This window comes from Cibotium barometz, chromosome 7 (genome assembly GCF_041138505.1).
Source record: "Cibotium barometz isolate CiBa-2024 chromosome 7, ASM4113850v1, whole genome shotgun sequence".
NCBI lineage: Eukaryota > Viridiplantae > Streptophyta > Polypodiopsida > Cyatheales > Cibotiaceae > Cibotium > Cibotium barometz.
In genome coordinates this window covers 64,296,020-64,320,550 of record NC_141052.1, presented here as the reverse complement: position 1 = coordinate 64,320,550, position 24,531 = coordinate 64,296,020, and the positions used below count along the sequence as shown (strand labels likewise).

Below are 24,531 nucleotides of genomic sequence, written 5' to 3'. Positions count from 1 at the left end.
CTAGTCCCGAGCGGGAACTCGCGCCCAGAACGCGACCCGAGACCACCGCTTCGTGACACTTGGATGTTGTTGATGTATGTGGAAATGTATTGACATTGCCATGAGTGGATATGATGAAGGAATCACTATGAACCATGTATTATGATATGAATGAGCATGAGTCATGCTATAAATCAATTGTAAGTCAACTGTACTCATTCATTTGAGCTTGTAACCACATTCCACTCACGATTGTACCCCACTTTATTCCTAGAATATAGAATGAAGTAAGGGTACCTTGGCATTTGGAGAAGAGGCCAAGGGGAGAATGTCTTGAATCTTCCTTGCCGTTAGTGCCGGGTAACGCGGTAAGGAAGAGGATTAGGTACTTGGTGGTAAAGAAATGGCCTCAACCTTCACCTTGGATGTAAACTTGGTGAAGGGGTGAGAAGTGCTTGGCCGGGAGATCGGCAAGCATCGACGCGCTTCATCGACCACTTCATTCGACTTGAGCAAACAAGCAAATCCTCTACATCGACTTCTTATGCAAAAGGACAAATTTGATGCCATAAGGTCACATGCTTAGATGGAAAAATGATTGAGGATTGATTTGCTTACAGTGGTCAAATGCATAAGGACTTTAATACTTGATTGAGATGCTTTGATTTGATTGAGATTTGGTGCAAAAAGAGGGGAGACTATGGCAAAATTTTTGTAAAATTTGCCTACTTGCAGCCAGAACATATCCTTGAATTTCTAGGGTTTTTCAAAAGCTTTTCAAATCTGTCCAGAAAGCCCTTCAATCTACCCAAAAACCTCTTTCAAACAAGCTAAAGATCACCCAAATCGGATACCGTTTGAATAGAGAAAAAAAAATCAAGTAAGTGGTCTTTGCAAGGAGGGTTCAATTACGCGCATGGAAATGACTAGAGGAGGTCAAAACAAGGGAGCCCGGAATGAAAATGATCAAAGACAACCGGAAGCAATGATGGCAACGAGTTCATCAACGAAGAATGAAGAAAGTTCAACCATAAAAGCACCATCTCCAAATGAATCTCAACCAGTGGAAATGCCTCAATCTTTGGGAACTACTCCGCTAACAGTGGACATGATGTTAATGGCTATGGAGAGTATGTTTCAAAGGATTGAAAATAACCAAACAAATCGGCAACAACAATTTGGTGAACACCTCATGGAACGGTTCGACAAGCGATACCACTACCTGGATGACGTGATGCAAAGAGGGTTAAAAGACTTGGAGAAAGCCATTAGTGAATTGGCTCCTCTCAAGCTCAACCAAGAAGCCGATATGAATGCAATGGATGGTGTACATTATAATGCCAAACATGATGGAAAGCCTTCTATGCCAGAAGAGAACAAAGTAAGACAAATGATGCCACCTCAAATGATGCCACATTATTCTTACATGGACAAGGGCAAGAAACCTATGGGTGATGCTTCTTATGAGAGATCCAATGCCAGTATTCCAAGAACTTCATCCTTTATGCAAGATGCAAGAAGAGGGTATGAACAGAAGGGATTTAAAGATGCAGGTGATTGGCAATTGGAAGATGAGCAAATGCATAGACACTTGGGTGAAGGAAGAGGATTTGATGATCCAAGAGCACGGCAGAGGGGTTCAAGAATGCATGGTGATTTTGACAATGCTGTGAAGGACAAAATCATATTTAATAAGTTCAAAGGAGAATCCAATTCTATCGAAGACTTTGAAGAGTGGGCAAACAAGATGGATCTCTACTTCGAAATCAGCCCAAGGAGCGAGATTGCCAAAGTCTACTTTGCCTCACTTCATCTTGAAGGTTTTGCTCACACTTGGTGGAGGAGGAAGCAATCTCATGGTTATGTCATCACTACTTGGGAAGAATTCAAGAATGACATGGCAGAAGAGTTTACTTCTCGCATGCAAAGGGACAATCACATTGTGGAATGGGACAAGCTAGAGCAAATCACTACCGTGAAGGAATACTCTCACAAGTTTCTAAAGCTTCTATTATACTTGGACGACTTTGATGAGCATTATCTTGTTGTCAAGTATATAAGGGGCTTGAAAGCTCCTATTGGTGGTGATGTCAAGTCTCATGAACCCGCCACTTTGAAGAAGGCAATGATGCTTGCAGAAATTCATGAAGAGAAGTACTTGACAAAGTGGGCTAGCAAAGGGAATATCAAAGGGGAAGTGATCACAAGGACTGAAATGGGTTCTCATGCAAACACAAGACCTAACCTTCCAAGATTTCCTACCGTGTATGGTAGAGGGTCTAATAGACTTCCATTTAAACCACCATTTATGTCCAACAAAGCTACATACAATGAGTCCAAGCCAGCAAATGGGGGTTCAAAAAGCAAGGTTATCAAGGAGGACCGTTTGCATGAAATGAGGCTCAAAGGTCTATGTTTCAAATGTGGAGAAAAATGGAACAAGGATCACTTCAAAGTATGCAAATCCAAGGATATTTCCATAAGCTACATTATCACTAAGGACAATGCTAATCATGACGAGGAGGAATTCCTTGAATGCAATGATGCCTTAGGATGGGGAGATCCTCATGAGGGTGGAGGTTCTCATGATGATGGTTTTGATGAAGAAAATCCCGAGTTTCCTTTTGATCCGGGTGGGAAACTAAAGTTTGCTCATGACAAAATGGATGATGGGATGCCTCTATGCGTGTGGGATGAAGACAATAGTGCACATACTACCTTATGTACAATCTCTCATGATGCTTATGCGGGAAGTAAGGGTGCCAACACATTGAGATTGAAGATCAAGGTGAATGGGAGAACAGCATATGCACTCATTGATACTGGAAGCACGCATAGTTTTGTCAATAAAAGGTCTTTGAACACTCTCAAAATGCAACCAACTTCTTTACCAAACAAGCACATGGTTCAAGTGGCCAATGGTGATTCAATGGGTTGCAATATGAAGTGTCAAAGTACAGAATTGGAGTTGTCCAAGAACTACTCTTGCAAAGTTGATCTTTTGGTGATTGAGTTGGGACCAATTGACATAGTACTTGGATGTGATTGGCTGTCCACTTTGAACTCTTTTACCATGAACTTACAGAAAAGTTTCATGAGTTTTGTGCATCATGGAGGGGTTATTACATTGAATGGAATGCAAGGGTCCAAGCTCTTCATGATCAATGCTACTCAAATGAAGAAAGAGTTCAAGAAAGAGGGCTATGTTTATGTACTACAGCTTTGCAAAGAGGAAGATAATAGCAAAAAGGATCGCATCGAAAATGTGGACATGGTTAAGCTACTCAAGGATTATGAAGATGTGTTTACCATGCCAAAATCAATGCCGCCAAAGAGGAATGTTGATCACGCTATTGATTTGGAACCAAATGCCAAACCAATCAACAAGCCTCCCTATCGTTTGTCAAAGGTTGAAAAGGAAGAGGTGGCAAAGCAAGTCAAAGAACTCATTGACATGGGATGGGTTGAACCAAGTCAATCTCCTTTTGCTTCTCCGGTGCTACTTGTGAAGAAAAAGGATGGTACTTTTCGCATGTGCATTGATTACCGTGATTTGAATAAGATCACCATCAAAAATCGATTTCCAATACCAAGGGTGGATGATCTTTTGGATGAGTTGAAGGGTGCCATATGCTTTTCAAAGATTGATTTGCGTTCCGGATACCATCAAATAAGGATGAAAAGTGGTGATGAGTTCAAAACAGCATTTCGTACAGAAAGGGGTCTTTACCAATTCATGGTTATGCCGTTTGGATTATGCAATGCACCGGCAACTTTTCAAGCATTGATGAACAAAGTGCTTCAACCTTTCCTCTACAAGTTTGTATTGGTCTTTTTCGACGACATACTTATCTATAGCAAAGATGAGGAAGTGCATTTGAAGCACGTGAAAGAGGTTTTGGAGGTCTTGAGGCAAAACAAGTTGTATGTTAAGGAGACAAAATGTACCTTCATGGCACATGAGGTGGAATATTTGGGTCACATTGTGAGCAAGGATGGCATTTGTGTGGATCCAAAGAAAGTGGAATGTATTAGGAATTGGCCGGTTCCTTCAAACACTACTCAATTGAGGGGATTTTTGGGGTTATCTTCATTCTATAGGCGCTTTATTGCCCACTATGCAGAAATTGCAGCCCCAATGACGGACAAATTGAATAAGGAAACCTTCTTTTGGGATGCCATTTCCAACAAAAGCTTTGAAGATATGAAGAAGATGCTCACATCAGCACCTATTTTGGTATGTCCAGACTTCACCAAACCTTTCACAATAAGGGCGGATGCAAGTGGAAGAGGGATTGGTGCGGTACTTTACCAAGACCATGGAGTCATTGCTTATGAAAGTAGAAAGCTGAATGACAAAGAAAGAGAACTCCATGTGTATGAGCAAGAGATGATTGCTATACTCCATGCTATCAAGAAATGGCACCATTACTTATATGGGAGTCATTTTTATGTGAGAAGTGATCATAGGGTGCTGAAGTATTTCCTCACACAACCCAATTTGTCTCCTAAGCAAAGAAGGTGGGTAGCAACACTACAAAACTATGATTTTGAAATCACATACACAAAGGGCAAAGAAAATGTGGTTGCCGATTCCTTGTCTCGTATGTGGGCCTGCTCATTGTATGCTATTTCTGAGGTGCATAAAGATTGGATCATGGAGATACAAGAAGAGTACTTGTTTGATGAAGAAACCTCACAAATAGTGCAGAAATTACAGCAAGGTGTATGTGAAGAGTTACCCCATTATGAGCTGAAAAATGGTCTCCTCTACTACAAAGGAAAAGTCTACTTGGTTCCTACTTCATCATTTATCAAGAAGATCATGGAAGAGATGCATTGTACTCCTATGGTGGCTGGTCATTTGGGTGTCTACAAAACCTTTGATGCAATAAGGAAAAGTTTCTTTTGGAAGGGGATGTGGAAGAGCATTCATGCTTATGTAAGTGGGTGCCGGTCATGTCAATTGAACAAGGATCCTACACATAAACCGGGAGGTTTGCTTCAGCCATTGCCCATTCCCGAAGGCAAATGGAGTCATATATCAATGGATTTCATTACTAACCTTCCGCGCACAAAGAAAGGATGGGACAGCTTGTATGTTGTGGTGGATAGATTGACCAAAGTGGCCCATTTCATTCCTTCCAAGGTCACATATTCAGCCCAAAATGTTGCCAAGCAATTTGTTGATGGGGTTTTCAAGTTGCATGGTATGCCGTCACAAATTGTGAGTGATCGCGATGTCAAATTCATGAGCACTTTTTGGAGAACATTGTTTGAATATATGGGAACCAAGCTTACTCCAAGCACCGCCTATCATCCCGAAACCGATGGTCAAACAGAAAGAGTAAACAAATGGGTGGAAACATATCTACGTCACTATTGTCATGATACTCAAAGCACATGGGATGATTGGTTACCTTTGGCTGAGTTTGCTTACAACTCAACATATCATGTGAGCATTGGCATGTCACCCTTTGAGGCTTTATATGGTTACAAGGTCAATTTGCCTATGTTGGTGGGTACATATGAGACTTCTAACCATAATGCCAAGGAGGAAGCTGAAAGGATGCAAGCATTGTTGCAACAATGCAAAAGTAATTTGAAGGTTGCACAAGAGAAAATGAGACAATATGCCAATGTTCATCGAAGACCATTGGAATTCAAAGTGGGAGATTGGGTTCTTTTGAGAATACCAAAGTCAAGATATGCGTCTTTGAAGGGAAGCACCAACACCAAGCTAGCTCATCGCTATTATGGTCCTTATCAAGTGATACGAAGAGTTGGGGAGGTTGCATATCAACTCTTACTTCCATCTACAACAAAGATTCATGATGTGTTTCATGTCTCTCACTTGAAAGGATATGTGGGTATGATCGATCAAATGGTTGATGAGTTACCTCCAATGAATGAAGAGGGAATGATTGAATACATTCCAGAAGCTATCTTGGGTACAAGGAAAAAGGTACTTTGCACTCGTACCTTGGTGGAGTATCTTGTTCAATGGAAAGGTTTACCTAAGGAAGAAGCTTCATGGCAACCTATTTCAGCATTGGAGGGATATGAAGCATTGATAGAGCAATATGGGTTGGTGTAAATTCAGCCACATGGAACATTCTTCTCCGAATTTGGGGTATTCATTTGAGGTTTCGAGGACGAAACCATTGGGGAAGGGATGGTTTGTAAGAAAGCATTATGGGCCCAAGGCCATGGACAACTAGTAAGTAGGTGTGAACTCTTGGGTGGAGTATAAATACCAATGTAAATGGGATTATGGCTCATTCATGATAATGTTATTTGTTCCAAGAATCAATGGTGAGCTTCTCCCGTGAGATGCTAAGTGGTGACTCCTTCATGAGCCACTCCCTTGGTGAGGGACTAACCCACCCCTGTTACTTTCTTTCACACATAAAATAATCTCATTCAAAGCATGAAAAGAGAACTTCCTACCATATTCTAGGAATTATCATCCTAGATTAATTGAAAGAATTTTATTGTAATCATGGAGAAATTGATTTTTATGTTATGCATAATTGATGATTATTTTATTATAAAAGTGTTACTTTTATCATATTTGGATTTCATGCATAGAGGTATGCATAAAAGAATTATTATTTTAATATAAAAGTGTTACTTTTATCATATTTGAATTTCTTGCATAGAGGTATGCATAAAAGTTGACTATTTTATTATAAAAGTGTTACTTTTATCATATTTGGATTTCATGCATAGAGGTATGTATAAAAGTTGATTATTTTATTATAAAAGTGTTACTTTTATCATATTTGTATTTCATGCATAGAGGTATGCATAAAAGTTGATTATTTTATTATAAAAGCGTTACTTTTATAATATTTGGATTTCATGCATAGAGGTATGCATAAAAGTTGATTATTTTATTATAAAAGCATTACTTTTATCATATTTGGATTTCATGCATAGAGGTATGCATAAAAGTTGATTATTTTATTATAAAAGCGTTACTTTTATCATATTTGGATTTCATGCATAGAGGTATGCATAAAAGTTGATTATTTTATTATAAAAGCGTTACTTTTATCATATTTGGATTTCATGCATAGAGGTATGCATAAAAGTTGATTATTTTATTGTAAAAGCGTTACTTTTATCATATTTAGATTTCATGCATAGAGGTATGCATAAAAGTTGATTATTTTATTGTAAAAGTGTTACTTTTATCATATTTGAATTTCATGCATAGAGGTATGCATAAAAGTTGATTATTTTATTGTAAGTGTTACTTTTATCATATTTGGATTTCATGCATAGAGGTATGCATAAAAGTTGATTATTTTATTGTAAAAGTGTTACTTTTATCATATTTGGATTTCATGCATAGAGGTATGCATAAAAGTTGATTATTTTATTGTAAAAGTGTTACTTTTATCATATTTGGATTTCATGCATAGAGGTATGCATAAAAGTTGATTATTTTATTATAAAAGTGTTACTTTTATCATATTTGGATTTCATGCATGAGGTATGCATAAAAGTTGATTATTTTATTGTAAAAGTGTTACTTTTATCATATTGGATTTCATGTATAGAGGTATGCATAAAAGATATTCTTTTTATACTAAAAGTGTGATTTTCATCATAAATGGATTTTATGCATAACTTAGATGCATAAGAGAAATTCTTTTATTCTAAAAGTGTAATTCCTACCAAATTGAATTTATGCATAAGAAGATGCATAAAAGATTGATTCAAAGTGTCATTCTCATCTAAATTGAATTTATGCATAGGAAGATGCATAAAAGAATGGAATTTCAATTCAAAAGTGTTATTCTCATCCAAATTTAATTTATGCATAGGAAGATGCATAAAAGATGGATTTTTAATTCAAAAGTGTCAATTCTCATCTAAATTGAGTTTATGCATATAAGAAGATGCCTAAAAGATTGAATTTTAATTCAAAAGTGTCATTTTTATTTAAAATGAATTTATGCATAGGAAGATGCATAAAAGATTGATTTTTATTTCGAAAGTGTTAGTCTCCTTAAATGGAATTTATGCATAAATAAATGTGTAGAGAAATCTTATATCAAATATAAGAATTCTCTTGTATTCTATAAAAAGATATAAAATGTGATAAGAGGTGATAAGAGGTGTATGAGATGTGATAATATGTGATAAGATGCGTATAGAAAGTGATAGGATGTGATAAGAGGTGTATGAGATGTGATAAGATGTGATAAGATGCGTATGGGAAGTGATAGGATGTGATAAGAGGTGTATGAGATGTGAAAAGATGTGAAAAGATGTGTATGAGATGTGATAGGATATGATAAGAGGTGTATGAGATGTGATAGAATGTGTTAAGATGAGTTAGGATGTGTTAAGATGTGTATGGGATGAGGTAGAGAGTGTATCTGATGGGATAAGATGTATATGGGATGTGTTAGGACGAGAATGGATGTATGAATGTAGATATGGATGTATGAATGTGAATATGGATGTGTGGATGTGGAAATGGAAGTGTGGATGTATGAATGTGGATGTGGATGTGGATGTATGAATGTGGATGTATGAATGTGAATGTGGATGTATGAATGTGGATGTATGCATGTAGATGTGTATGTATGAATGTGAATGTGGATGTGGATGTATGGATGTAGATGCGGATGTGTATGTATGTATGTGGATGTGGATGTATGAATGAGGATGTGAAAATGGATGTATGTATGTAGATGTGGATGTATGGATGTGAATGTGAATGAAGATGTGGATGTGGATGTGGATGTGGATGTGGATGTGGATGTATGGATGTAGATACGGATGTGGATGTATGTATGTGAATGTGGATGTATGAATGAGGATGTGAAAATGGATGTATGCATGTGAATGTGGATGTATGAATGTGAATGTGGATGTGTGGAAGTGGAAATGGAAGTATGGATGTATGAATGTGGATGTGGATGTATGCATGTAGATGCGTATGTATGAATGTGAAATTGGAAGTATGATGTGGACGTACGAACATGGACATGTATAAAGAATAATGAATGTGAAGATGTATGTGAAATAATGTGTAGTCTATATGAGTGAATGGATGAGCATGAGTACACATTGAATGGAATGCGGAATAAGTAATGTGGTCCGAGAGTGGATAATGTGGAGAGACGAGAGTTCGTTATAGAAACTGTATTTTGTGACTGTTTGTAAATGACTGTTTTATGTCAAGAATGCTGGGGAAGCATTTTGACCGTTTTGAGGATTAAGGTCATGAAGACCGAACTGATAAAGCTGCAACAACTGCTGACGGAGAGTCAATGGAGGACGTCTCGCGTAGCAAGGTCGATCGAGGTCTTGACCAGCCTCGGTTCGATTTAAATGGTGAGCTTCCGCCGGTACGGTGGATGAGGGACCAAGGAAGCGGCCTATGAGTGAAGCGCTAGGTCACCTGCAAAGGATCCTAGAGGGTGCTGACCATACGGTACTCAGGCTCTGGGTCACCAAAGATACCCAGACGTGCGTCGTGGAAGATATTGGAACAAGGAGTAAGAGTTGTTTTCTGAAACCGGGCATGGATCTGGTTGATTGACCTTGCTGGTCCTCAACGGATGAGTCCATGGCTCTTTTATATGGATCTGTGGGTTGACCTTGCTGATCTTCCACGGAGATTCCATTCTGTTATATGAATATATTGCCGGTTACTATGAGCTAGGAACTATGGAAAAGGCCCCTGAGTGAACAGGTGGTGAGCGTTCTGGTTGCCAATGATGCCATAAGTACACCGATGAATGAATGACGGGAAATAAGGATTCAACCAGAGACTTTGAGGATTGTCATCAGTGACATAATGGTTTCATTAAAGGATTGTTTGAAAGTTAGTTGATGCTGAGAAAAAGGCAATTTCATATTGGGTGTGTAAGTGGTGTGACTAGTTTTATGTTTGCATGAACTTCCGGCTAGGGGGCCTAGGAACTCTTTTCCCTGGTACCCGGGACAAAACCTAACCAAATTCCTAATTGGATCCCATCACTACAGTGGTTGGGAGGTTGGCTAACCCATGGGACTGGATGGGGTTAGGCTGGACTGATGGATCCGTAAATCGAGATTTAATTTCTATTATTACGATAGATGAAGTAAATCCCGGATAGTAATTGTTCTATGGATAGGAATCAACGGCTATGCCTCTTGATGGGGAAAAAAGCGTTGATCCCAATGATCCAAGTGCAAGTTTCTTCCTTGATCTGACCAAGTACCGTTAGAGGTGTAGTCGGATCAGTTTGTAATGATCTTGACTACGTTAGAGTAAAGAGTTATCCTGGTGGAATTGCCCATGCTTTCCGGGTAAAGGAAGTTTTTTCGGTTTCGGTTTTGGATAAACCGACGGATTAGTCTCTTGTCCGGATATCTGTGGGGGCGAGGCCCCGAGTGTGGGACCCCTACCCCGCGCACGATGTGTTACTTCCGCTGCTAGTACCCCGAATCCGTTGTGCGGTGGAGACAGGGATCTCACATAAGCACACTTTGAGAAGCTTTGTGCACTTGAAGTTGTTGATGAAGCTTGATGAGAATGAGGCTGAGTGATGAATACCTCATGGTGTATGCCCACAACATCAGAGAATCTAGAGAAAAACACTTTCAAGAAGCACTTAAGAGATTTGAAGCTAATAAGAGGAGATTAGTGAAAGAAAACCTTAGATTTTGAAGCTTTAATGGTGAGCTTCAATGGCTACCAAAAGAGCAGCCTGGTCTTTTGACTGTAGCACACGCATGGAGCAGCCATTGGGGCTGAGATTAGAATTGTAGATGCTTGAGGCTATGGGCTTCAAAAGCCCTAAGCCCACGCAGCCTATTATGCGCTACTGCAGACGTCGAATTCATGTACGACATTGACGGCAGCCAGGTACTGTGCCGGCCTGCATAGGCGACAATGTCTTGGAGAGAGGGCGATTCCGCTAGTGAGCTATAAGAAAATGTCTGCCCACATGTCCTCTTCACTTTCTTAGTTGAGAGCTCCCCAAGATTTTGCCTCCACGAGCTGCTAGAGCTCCTCCATTGGCAGGAGGTTCAGCTCCACACAAGAAAAAGTGAAAAATTTGACCTATTCTACACCACAAAAAGGCCTAATCAACCAAAGCTCTAGATACCATGATAGAATTTCATGGTGCTCATGCTAGATCATTATGTGGAGGAGAGAGACTCACAATATACAAGAAAATATCTTGCTTGTTAAGTTGCTCAAAATACAACTAAGCTTCATGCTTCATACAAATGCCTTTGGTATGTGCCTTTAAATAGACTTGCTAGTGGCCTAGGGTTAGGTGGCTCCCTTAGGACCATTCACACCCACACACCTTCTACACCCTTGTTCACTAAGGCTCTAAGGCCTATATCTTAATAATTACAACATGCAATCAATGAATTGAGTGATTTTGATGTAGGTAATGCCAAGTGGTGCAAATACAAGCTCAAGCCATGTATTTTATTGCCTAATGTGCTTTTAGATCCCTTGGAGGATATCTAAGGAGAACTACAAGCACAAGGCTGGCTTCACCACTAGACCATGTTTTGAATGTGGTGGCATAATAGGCTAAGCTTTGATGAAGGCAAAGGGGAGTAGCTTGGCACAAGTGGCTCATAGGTTTGGCCTCATGTACTTAGATATTGTGCTTAGGGATGTGGTATTGAGCATCTTGCCAAAGATTTCCCAAACAAGTGTATTGAACTTGCACCTACCCCTGGGTTTGATATGTGTTGTACCATCTCCCCCACATCTTTTGAAATGGAAACTTAGAATGAAATGGCATCCTTGAGAGTCATCACACGAGCCTAAGCAAGAAGGGAAAAGGAAAAGGTTGAGGCAAAAAGTGAAAAACCATCACCAATTAAAAAAAAGATAAGACATAGGAAACAACAAAAATAGGACAAAATGCCCAGCCCTAGTTATTTTGATTCTAATTGGAATGTGGAATGGGTTGAGGATGCACCTATGAGAGGAAATTTAGGTGAAGAAGTGAAACATGGAGCTATGATTCTAGACCAAGTTGAAGTGCAATCAAGTGAGAAGAAGGAGACAAACTCCAGTAGCTTGGTACTTGTGGATAAGGTGAATGAGACCTTAGATAGCATCCTTAGAGCATATAAGAAATGTATTAAGGTGGACAATGCTATCCTACCAAAGCTAAAAGAATATCAAGACTCCATCCAAGAAAAGGTCAACTTGGTGAAGAACCAAGCACTCATTAAGGACACACAAAACCTTGCAAACCTTGCTAGAAAGGCCACCACCCTACATAGCAAGAAGGATTCTAATACATGAATCTACCTTGTAGTCTATACCCAAAGTCTCTAGAATACCCTAGGCATATTTTTAGGAGCATAATGATCCCTTTTTCTTCATAAACTTTGGTTTTTAAAAAAGCCTCTTGTAAATGTAATTCTGTACATATCCAACATTATTGAGGATGTGGTGGACCTAATATCCGATGGATTAAACCTCAACTGACCAAAATGCAGATGAACTTTTAGAGTTTCTCGTGTGACTAGTAGTTTAAAAACCTATACCACTCTCTTGGTGCCTGTTTCAAGCCATAAAGGCTCTTCTTTAACTTGCACACCAACTTTTCCTTGCTCTTCTTAATAAATTCTTTTGTTTGCTGCACATAGATATCTTCATGAAGGTCACCATGCAAGAACACTATTTTAACATCCATTTGGACAAGTTCCATGTCCTCTCCTGGCAACCAACCCAAGAACACATCGTAGGGTAGTCATCTTGACAATAGGAGAAAAGATCTCATCAAAGTCAATACCCTGCTATTGCTTAAAAGCATTTAGCACCCAACGAGTCTTGCCTTGTACTTTGTTTTGCTATCATTAGGCGTAACCTTCATCTTGTAGACCCATTTACATGGTAATTCTTGTGCTTATCCTTAGGCAACTTCACCAAATCCTGGGTCTCATTCTTAAGTAGCGAGTCCATTTTCGATTTCATAGCTCTCTCCCACTTCTTCCTGTCATCCATTTGCATGGCCTCTTCATAGCAGGAGGGCTCTCCACAATTCGTCAACATGACATAATCAAGAGATGGAACATAATGATCAGGAGGATGTGAAGCACATGTAGACCTCCTTAACACACGTTGAGCCTCAATTGCTTGTTGTTCCACTCCATCACCTTGCACTTTAGGAGCTGCATCAACAATAGGTTCTAGTTGTCTTACTATTTGTCTATCTTCTTGGAACACAACTCTCGTGACCTCCATTATAGGTATAGGCTTCTTATGCATCTTGTCTTCATTGAAATACACATCATTGTTGCGGATAATTTTTCTAGCCTCAGTATCCCATAGACGATATCCCATCTCACCAGAATCACCATATCCAACATATATGCATTTCTAAGGCTTTGGTGCCAACTTGTCCCTAAACTCCTTAGGTACATGGCAAAATGCCTCACAACCCCAAAGACCCTAAGATGCTTGTAAGAAGGTAGTTTTCCTGACCAAAGCTCTTTTGGAACCTTCTGATCTATAGCCCTATTAGGAGATTTGTTGATAAGATTGACAATTGTAGCAATTTTTGCTACCCAGAATCCATTAGGCAACCCAGCATTTGACAACATACTTTGTACTTTCTCTTGAATTGTATGGTTCATTCTCTTAGCAACATTATTTTGTGGAGGGTTATATGGAACAGTCAACTCTCTCTGTATGCCTTTAGAATCACAGAAATCTTGAAAAACTTTAGAGATATACTTCCCACCATTGTCTATGCTCAAACACTTGATCTTTTTGCCACAATGGTTCTCCACTAGTGTTACAAACTTTTGAAACACTGAAAAGACATCATCTTTTCACCTGAGAGGATATACCCACACCTTATGTGAATAATCATAAAAGTAACAAAATATGAAGATCCACCCAATGACAATGTAAGCATAGGCCCACACACATCACTATGAATAAGTGCTAATGGCTCATTTTTTTGAGTTCTTACCCTTTTATGTGGTAACTGTGTTTGTTTACCATAAAGACAATGTTCACAAAGTGAAAAAACAAAAAAATTGAAACTAGGTACATAACCAAAATGAGAGAGTAGTTCCATTCCTTTCTGAGACATATGACCTAACCGATGATTCCACAAAGAAACACTTGGCTACTCGGTTGTACAAAATACATTATGCTCGACATTGGACACATGTAACATATATGGAGTGCCACACTTTGGCCCACAAACTACAACAAGAGAACCCTTGGTGATTTTCCAAGAACTATCACCAAACACACTAGTATAGCCTACATCATCCAACTATTCTGCACTCACCAAACTCTTAGTAATTTTGGGTACATGCCTCACATTCTTGAGAAGAAATGAAGAGCCATTTTGAAACTTCAACTGCACATCACTAATGCCCAAGATCTCACAAGCATGATCATTTCCAAGTCGAAAAAGGCCCTTGCGAGATGCATCATATGAAGCAAACCACTCTCGATGAGGAGTCACATGGAAGGATGCACTTGAATCAATGACCTAATCTTTCTCATCCTCACCATCTGATGCAACCAGCTATGCAGTATTCACATTTGACATTAACAGCACATCAAAATCTTCATTCTCATCACAATCTTCATCCTCAATGCATATAGCAATGATCTCTTCAATCTTCTCTATGGCTTTGGAATTTTCTGAACTCTTCTCATCTTTATTCTTTCCCTTATCACGTTTCCACTTGTAATAGTCTTTCTTCATGTGGCCTTTCTTTTTGTAGTATTAATACCCAATGTCCTTCTTGCTACTACGACCACTTGATTTGCTACGAGACTAGTTTCTCTCTGTAGACTTCGCCTTTGCATGGGATCTCCCCCTCACCATGAGGGCACTGGAACCCTTGGCTTGCTCCATGTTCTTTCTATTTACTTCCTCTATTAGCAAACTGCCTTCAACATTTGCACTAGTAAGACCATCAGCAAGGGCAGAATTACTAAGAGCTATATGAAAAGTGTCCAGCTTTCTAGTAATGTGACCAACAATAACATGGCTTTCATAGAATCATTAAATGTAATGCCCTGTGTTGACAGCTAACTAAAAATAGTGTTGAACTCATTAAGATGATTGGACATGGACGTCCCTTCCTTCATCTTCAAATCAACCAATTGTTTCAGCCAATAAACCTGAGAAGCTACACTCTACTTCTCATATATAGGTCACATAATTTCTGCCATAAATCATAACTAGTGGTCTTGTCTTGTCTTTGACATTGAAGTAAATAGCTCCTATCTCAATAAAACCTCACCTCAACCCTCACAAAAGGCTGCATTCCATCCTTGTAACAAAGATACATTCCACAGTTTCATACATAGGGCAAACCACAAGCCAGGTAAGCATACGTCTAGCAATGCCCAAATATGTATAACAAGTGCACTAGCAGGAACTGTAACAATGCATAAATGCATAAACACTGTGTCTTCCAAGATTTAATGTGCCAATGACTCAAATTTGAGCCACAAATCTTACTCTAGCCAACGAAATAGCAACTTCAAAAATCTGCAACCTGCAATGATGACTTGTAAAACCTGCAACTTATGTTTCTGTGACCTGCAACCTATAGATATAAACCAATATATTTGGTTCTTGCCACTGCAACACCTGTCTTTCATGCAAAAAGACCAAATCTACAGATTGTGCAGAAAATCGACCTGCTACTATAGAAAATGGCGAAAATGCCTGTGCAACACCTACAGTGTCAAAATGGGGCTTGAAATGACCTCAGATGCAATTTTGGAGGAGACTAAGGACTTTCCCTCCCTATGCCCGAAGTGTATGTCGACCTCAATGTGCTCGTTGAAGGGTGTCTTGTTCTGAAAACGTGACCCTGTGTACTAGTGGTAATGCACAAGATGTGGACTCCTTGTCACAATGAGTGACTAGGGTTTGAGAGAGTCCTTATTAGTTAGACTAGTGGTAATGCACAAGATGTGGACTCCTTGTCACAATGAGTGACTAGGGTTTGAGAGAGTCCTTATTAGTTAGACTACAAAGAATGGTGTCTAGTTGCCCACTTACTTAGCATAATGGGCTTTACCACCCCAACAATTAGTTAGACTACAAAGAATGGTGTCTAGCCGCCCACTTACTTAGGGATATGAGAATGGGCTTTACCACCCCAACAGTAGGTTCCCAAGGGAAATAGCACAACAAGGGGGTTATAGAGTTCTTAGCCTCCATAGTCCCAATGAAGTGTTAATTCAAGTTTAAGTCATCTTTTTGATGTAAGCTTATGAGAAACTTGATTAATACAAAGCCTTTTGAGGGGGGGAAGCCTCATAAATGCAACCCTCATTGTGGTGTCTTATGCAAGTTTCTCTTCACATTATAATTGCTATGCATGTGTGAGAGGAGCGAGTGGCTATCCACTGTTAGCATCCTTTATGTGTTTGATTCATGTGTGATAATCAGCTAATGCTTTTCTTTTCTTACAAAGATTGTGGATCTTGCAATTGGCAAGAGTAAGTGGATTGCTATGGCTCAACCATGTGCAATGATCAAAGTCACTTTTCTTGAAGCCTTGAGATAGCATGAATGAATGGAATTTATGGTACCATTCCCTTGGTGCCTGCTTAAGACCATAAAGGCTCTTCTTGAGCTTACACACCAAATGCTCTTTGCCTGTCAACAAAACCTTCAAGTTGCTACATATAAATGTCTTCATGAAGATCTCCATGTAAAAACGTTGTTTTTACATCCATTTGGACAAGCTCCATGTCCTCTTTGGCAACCAATGCAAGAACACATCTAAGGGTGGTCATTTTCACAAGTGGTGAAAAAATCTCATCAAAATCCATTAAGTTCTATACACTTGTATACTAGCTATGGAGTGCTACTACACTACTCTAGTCTAATACTAGCTTCTATACACACAGGCACTCTAATTGCTCAGCAAAAACACTCAAAACTGTGCAGTTTAGCTAGATTGTTAGCCGTTTCCTAGCAATTTGGATGTCCAAAACTAGTCCAATTGAGATGAAATTTCAACCCTAGGCTAATTAAAGCATGCCCAACAATAAGACTTTTTGATTATATTTCTAGTAGTTTAATCCATCGGACCTGTACAAAATGATGGATTAAACTAGTACATGTCAACATTATTGAGTAGGTTTTTAAACTACTCGGTTTGCATGAGAGAAAAAAAATTCCCCTATCCCACCTCCCTCCATTTCTCCTTCTGTGCTAAATCTCCTGCTTGTTGGAGCTACTACTGTTGCTATCATCTGACGTTGCTCTTGAACTACTATTGCCCTGATGCTGCCTGACGCCGCTGGACTTGCTGTTGCTGTTGTGGGAGCTATGGTGGATAGAGCTGCGGGAGGACAGAGCTGCGAGAGCTACTACTACAGAGCTGTAGGAGGACAGAGCTGCGAGAGCTACTACTACAGATGCTGCTGCTGTTGTGAGAGCTGCTAGATAGAGCTACAGGAGCTGCTACTGTGCAAACGCTACTGGTGGACACAATTGATGCTGCTACTATCGGAGCTTGACATTGTGGCCAGAGCTTTTTGCCTGAGCTTGATCGTGCTCTCGTGCGGCCAGAGCTATTGCCTCCAAACTGCTGGTGGCTAACCTGGCTACACCTCTATGACCACCACCATCATGAGTTGCTGTGCTGACTTGGTTGCGCCTCTGTGACCACCACCATCATGAGTTGCTGTGCTGACTTGGTTGTGCCTCTGTGACCACCACCATCATGAGCTGTTTGCTGACCTGGTTGCGCCTCTGCTAATTTGGCTATGCCTCTACGACAACCACCACCATCATGAGCTACTACTGAGACTTGACTGCGCCTCTATGGTGACCACCACAACTGGCTTCTGGCAGCAACAATATAAGGTAAGAGAGAGAGAGAGAGAGAGAGAGAGAGAGAAAGAGAGAGAGGTGTGTGTGTGAGAGAGAGAGATGTGTGTGTGTGTGAGTTTTCCTATGTGTGTGACATGATGACCTGCTGTCAAAGGGGGCACAACATGATGAGCTGCTTGAGAGGGTGAAACATCATGAGGTACTGCTGCTCCAGAGGGTGCAAAACATCATGAGGTACTGCTACTCGACAAGGTGCAGGACCACCATTTCATGAACATGGTGAGTTCCGGCTGCTCAAGAGGGTGCAACATCATCAGCTATTGTAACGGGGGCGCAACATCATGAGCTGCTGCTGCTGATGGGGGTACATCATGATCTCGTGCTGACAGGGGTGCAATACCATGAGGTGCTACTGATGTGGCCGCAATAGTGTGAGCCACTGCTGACGATGACGAGGGCACAACACCGTGAGCTGTTGCTAATGGGGGTGCAACACCATGATGAGTACTGATGAGGGCACAACACCATGAGTTGTTGTTTGCTAACATGGGTGCAACATCATGAGCTATTGTTGACGAGGGTACAACACCATGAGCTCCTGCCTGACGGGGGTGCAACTACTGACGAGGCTGCAACATCATGAGTTGGTGCTGCTCCAGAGGGTGCAAGACCATCAACTGCTGTTGCTCGCTAGGGTGGTGCACGGCCACCAGGTTGTTGTGAGCATGATGAGCTACTGCTGCTCGAGAGGGTGCAAGATCGTCAGCTATTGCTGCTTGGCCTCATGCGAGAGAGAGAGAGAGAGTACGTTCAACATCATGAGCAGCTCCTCAGGATGGTGTGCCAGCACCACAGCTTTCAACACATGACCTGTTATGCTCATGACATAGAGCACTTGCAATGTCATCACCTACTCCGAAGGGTGCACCAACGCTAGAGCTTTGAATGAACATCATGACCTACTGCTGCTCGGGAGGGTGCGCCAGTGTGCATGCGAGAGAGAGAGAGAGAGAGAGAGAGAGAGAGAGAGAGAGAGAGAGAGAGAGAGAGAGAGAGAATATATACATCACGACCTACTGCTGCTCTCAGGAGGGTGCGCCAGCGTGCATGCGCACGAGAGAGAGAGAGAGAGAGAGAATATATATATATATCTTCGGACATATCTCTCTCTCTGTCACACACACACACACACATACACACACACACACACATATATGCATGCACCTATGTATGTATGTACATATGCATGCATGTATGTAAGTATGCATCTATCAATGTATGCAAATATATATATATGTGTGTGTGTGTGTGTGTGTGTGTGTGTGTGTACAAATAAATACACATGTATGGAAATATGTATGTATGTGCAAATATATATGTGTGTGCATATATATATATATATATATATATATGAGTATGTATACATATATGCAAATATATATATGTGAGTAGGTATACAGGTATGCAAATCTATATATGTGTGCAAATATATGTATGAATATATATATGTGTGTGTGTGTGTGTGTGTGTGTGTGTGTAAATATATGTATGAATATATATATATGTGTGTGTGTGTGTGTGTGTGTGTGTGTGTGTATGTATGCATGCATGCATGCATGCATTTATGTATGTATGTATGTGCATAGATATGCGTACATCTCTCTCTCTCTCACACACACACACACATACACACATATGTGTGTGTGTATGAGAAAGAGAGAGAGAGAAAGAGAGATATATGCGTGTATGAGAGAGAGAGACATAGATAGAGATAGAGAGAGATATATATATACATGAATGCATGTGTGTGTGTGTACGCATGCATGCATGCATTTATGTATGTATGTATGTACCTATGCATATACACACACGCACACATATATGCATACATCTATCTCTCTCTCTCAAACACACACACACATATATATACGTGTGTGTATGTGAGAGAGAGAGAGAGAGAGATGTACGGATATATATGTGTGTGTGTGTGTGTATGCATGCATGCACACACACACGCACACATATATGCGTACATCTATCTCTCTCTCGAAAACACACACACATATGTGTGTGAGAGAGAGATGTACGTATGCATGCATATGTACATACATACATACATAAATGTATGCATGCAGGCATATGTACATACTACATACATAAATGCATGCATGCATGCGTACACATGCACATAAATGCATACATCTCTCTCTGTCCCTTTCCTCTCTCTCTCACATATATATATATTCTCGCTCGCTCGCTCGCTCGCTCTGCGTGTAGCGCGATCCGAGCTTTCTCAGTGCTGTGCGCAACGTAGGATTCAAGTTTCAGGTTCGTAAACCTCGGCTATCCTAGCTAGGGTTTGACAGAGAGATTAGGGTTTGACAGAGCATGGCGACGCTTTGCTTTGCACACCGAACGAAGCAAGAGGATCGTGCTCCTCCTGATCTGGGAAATCTCACAGTGGAAGGCATCAAACGTCTGAAAAAAAAGCAGCGTACGTATTTTCCTGCTGCTTTTTCCTTCACTGGATGTGTTGTCCTTGCAGGTTATTCGATGCTTCTGGTTTTTGCAGTTCAGGAATTACTCACAAGGTTTGGTCTGCCAAAGTATGGGAATGTGCGGGATCTTCAAGACCGAGTACTGCATCTGAAGACAAACGGCGGAGAGGCTGACAATGGAGATGCTGTCCCAAAGGAAGGAAAAGACGAGACTGTACCTGCTACTACTGTTTCGGGGATAGCTTCTGCCTCTGGAAGCATCAAGAGGAAGAAGTGGAGAGTCACGGATCCAGCAAAGATTGCTCCACAGTTCTTCCACAAAGATTTGTTTGCTGCCAACTTTCCATTAGTCGAGGTGGTTGATGTTCCTGTGGGAAGCCGCTTTCCAGTTCCAGACAAGTTTGAAGGGAATGTACTGGATGAAAAGGAAACAGCTCAGGCTAGGTGGAAATGGTTTAATAGATTCCTCGAGGCAGAACATGCATATTGCAACACAGAATCTGAGCGGCAAGCATTTCCTCTGCATTTTGCATTTTTGGATGGTGTGTGGAAGTTCACAAAACTCTCCAGCAAAGATGCGGAAATTCACAATCAACGCTGTGTTGGTTTGACGCGGAAGTGGTCTTTTGAGGAACTGATGGCAGGGAGCAAGAAAAGAAAGGTGGATGATGAGGAGAATTTAGGATGCTACATCAATCCAGACACGGAGGATGTATAGGAACCATTCGGGTCCAATCGGTTGGATGGTGATAATCAGGGACTGTCCCTCGTACCAGAGGAAGCTGCTGAGCTGTTGGGTGACTTGCAACAGGATGCTGATGTCGCGACAGTTGCTTTGAAGAGAATAGATCGCAGGAGAAGGCTGCCTCCAAGTCTAATATCTTCTTCAATCCAGACAGAGTTGTATGTGTGTTGGAACGCAAGTTTGTTGAAGACAAACTTAAGTGGAATGGTCGGTTTCAAGGTGGGTTCTATGCAGTTAAGCATGCTATGGTGAACTTATCAAGGGGGCATGGTAGACCTGTGTATGTCCTGGTTATGACATCATCCACGTGGACTTACGGGATACTTGTTCCAGAAGGGTATGTGCAGATTAGAGATGGGAGGATTGATCTGATTTCTATGAAAGGCATCAGGAAATCACAGGCATGAACAAAACCGACGTGGAAGAACTACAGCTAAAATTCAAGAAGGGCATTGCATTTTATAAAAAGAATTATCGTGACAATCCACATGCAAGTTATGCTGATGGTCCTATGCTTGTTGGCACCTACTACTTGAGCTCCCAATGGTTTTCTCTGCCCAGAGTTGAATATGGTAATGGGCAAGTTGAAGGGGTATGCAGACTGTTCGATGGCTTGATGAGACTCATTCTTGGTGATTGTGTGTTCGATTTGAAGGACGAAGACTACAAGCAACGGTGGCAGCTGACGGAGAAAATGCTTAAGGAAGAGACTTATGTCTGGTATGGGTCAGAGCAAGAGGTGTGCAGTTGGTGATTGGCACATATGACATGTTCAACAGGTTGGATCTGAAATGTATGCATCTACCTATGTGTATTTGCTGTACATGTGTTATGCATTTGTTTGTTTGCATGTACGCTTTTATTGCCTGATAGTACTTGATAGAGTATTTGTATCTTGATTTGTTGATACTGCATCTATTCTTCTTTATTTCTTGATAAGCATGCTGTTTGTGTGGCTGTGTGTGTGTGTGTGTGTGTGTGTGAGAGAGAGAGAGAGAGAGAGAGAGAGAGAGAGGGCTTTCTACATTGTTTTTTTTTTCCTGTTGTTTTTAGGAATGTTTTTCTTCCGATTGTCCGTGTAAATGCATCCTGAAGGAAGTGGGTGGAAGGCAGCTGTTTGCGATGCCCGCTCTCTTTACTGGAGCATCTCAGTACATAGTTGGTGGTTAAGCCTCGCTCTTTTGAACTGTCCGCCTTTGACAGTTTGTTGATCCACAGTGGGCTGTGAAGCCTCGCTCTTTTGAACTCTCCGCCTTTGACATAGTTTGTTGATCTCACAACCTTATTCTCCTTTTGCTCGTGTAATTCAGGATGGATGGTTGTCGAGTAAGTCCTCCCAGGTTGTCAATTTTGTTTTCTTGATAATAAATGCTCTATTGTTGTTTAGCCCCTTTATCTTTTTGTATGTACACACGTATGTGTGGGCACATGCATATTTGTGGGTATGCACACATATGTAGGTTTTGCAAGTGGTCCACACATGTAATGGTTTGAATATGTAATGGGCGATGTATGATGTTTGCCTAACTTCCTTTGGCACACTATGGGACATCTCATGTAAATTAGCTATAATTCAAAACGATGGTTTTGGGGGATTCGTTGGTCGTGAAGAAGTAAATGGGTTGGGCGTTAATGGAGGAAAAGATGGTGACCTGCTGTCCAGAGAAGCACATTCAGCAGATAACCTACTACCAAGACAAAATCGTAGAGGAGATGAACAGCCGTTCCACATAAACACAAGCAAAGATTTACAAGAAATGCAATGCAAGAGCTTTACAAACACGCTGATGATGCAGCACCAGCTGCTCAAAGAGTTCTGCAGCCTCTTTGGAAAGGCAACATACTGAGAAACAAAGTAGTTCTGCAGATTATGGATCCTCATCAAAGGCTATTGCTTACATGTAGCTAGGTTTGGAGAGGGGTTGGTTAACCTTTGGGAGGAAAATAACATAGGAAAGTGCAAGCGCAAGAAGACCTAATGGATCAAAGGGGGGTTCTTAACGGGAAAGGTCGTGGGTCTAGGGGTGCAAAACACTTAAGATAGTTTGGCCCACCATGGTCCACCATCCATTTACACTTAAGAACATCTACCATGGCCTCCTTGGCTCCCATTGTCTTAGAGTGGTATCTGCCACACCCAATTGTTCCTATTTTTACTTTGAATCATAAGATTGTTAATGTCCCTAATTTTGCAAAGAGAAACTACCACCTTGGCCTTGAATTGGAATGGAAGGCATGCTCTTAATTGTTCTCCCTTGGGAAAGAAGAAGTGTCAAGACCCATTTTCTACTCTTGTAGCTAAGCATGGAAATAAAATCTATAAAAAGTGGATATTCTCAATTATAGTGATGAAGTTTTTTGAAGTGCTTATATACTTCACTAGGACCCATCAAATAGACACTAGTTGAATCTTCATTAGCCATAATTAGCTTCATAGACCAAAGATCTTCCATAATTCTATGAATCTTTTAGGCATAATCACAACTTTAGGAAATCTTTCGACATCTTTTGGGTCTTTTGATAATGACGTTCGTTTAGCAATGGACCAATAGGAAGAGAGAAGTGTGCACATTTGGTCTCCTCCAAAAGTAGGAGGCAACTAGGCTAGCTGCCCTGAAGTTAGAAGGTAACTTCTCAAAAGTTGGGAGCTTCACTATTTTCAATCCCATCAATCTTGTGGGTTAAAAAAATCCTAGAAAGAAAATTTTAAAGGCCCCTTTTCCCCTCTCAAAACCCAACCCAAACCATACTATATCAAAAAACTTTATTTTTTTCCTCAAATTTCTCTCTCTAAGCTTCCTTCTTCCCTCCAACATCATCCTCTTCACCCCAAACCTCAAATATCCATAGCTCATTCTCTCTCTCTCTCTCTCTCTCTCTCTCTCTCTCATGCATTCTTTCTTCTCTCTACAATGCTTAGATCTCATATCTACCTCCCTCTCTCTACTGTGCTCAGGTCTACTCACACCCACATCTACCTCCCTCTATCCACCACCCTCAAATTTTTATTGTGCAAACTTCTCTCTCTCTCTCTCTCTCTCTCTCTCTCTCTCTCTCTCTCTCTCCCCAAACCAATTCAGGGTTTTAAACCATGGAGGTAGTGCATCTTTGTCAAGGAGAAGTGAGGTTGTTGCTCTACTTGTACCCATTACAAGGGATAAACATAGTGCTCGGGTTGAAAAGCAATTTCAAAAAGGAGATTGGGTGTATTTATAGCCTAGTGCCATTGAACTACATTACGTTCAACACTGAGATGTGGTAGAGTACCATTGGAAGGGGTGTCTATACTAGGTTTCAAGGAAATAGGGTGTGATGGAATGGTGGCCCTAGTGCAACATGTATACTTTGCATCAAAAATTTCCTTCACCCATATCGTCATGTTTCTTATTTCCCCTTGCAAGTGTATGATTTCAATATAGTATGCTAGTGTACATGGTCTGTGAGCTCTTATTTCTAACATTATTTGACAATTTCCTTCTTTCCA

General features: G+C 40.7%; 1 pseudogene across 1 annotated transcript; it reads left to right on the top strand.

The window, feature by feature from the left end:
* The first annotated feature begins 20,029 nt into the window (after window positions 1-20,029).
* LOC147637309 (uncharacterized) lies at window positions 20,030-22,380 on the top strand (annotated as a pseudogene). The gene is made up of 3 exons (XR_015266374.1): window positions 20,030-20,298; window positions 20,377-21,840; window positions 22,101-22,380. The product of XR_015266374.1 is annotated as an uncharacterized LOC147637309 (transcript).
* The last annotated feature ends 2,151 nt before the right edge of the window (window positions 22,381-24,531 follow it).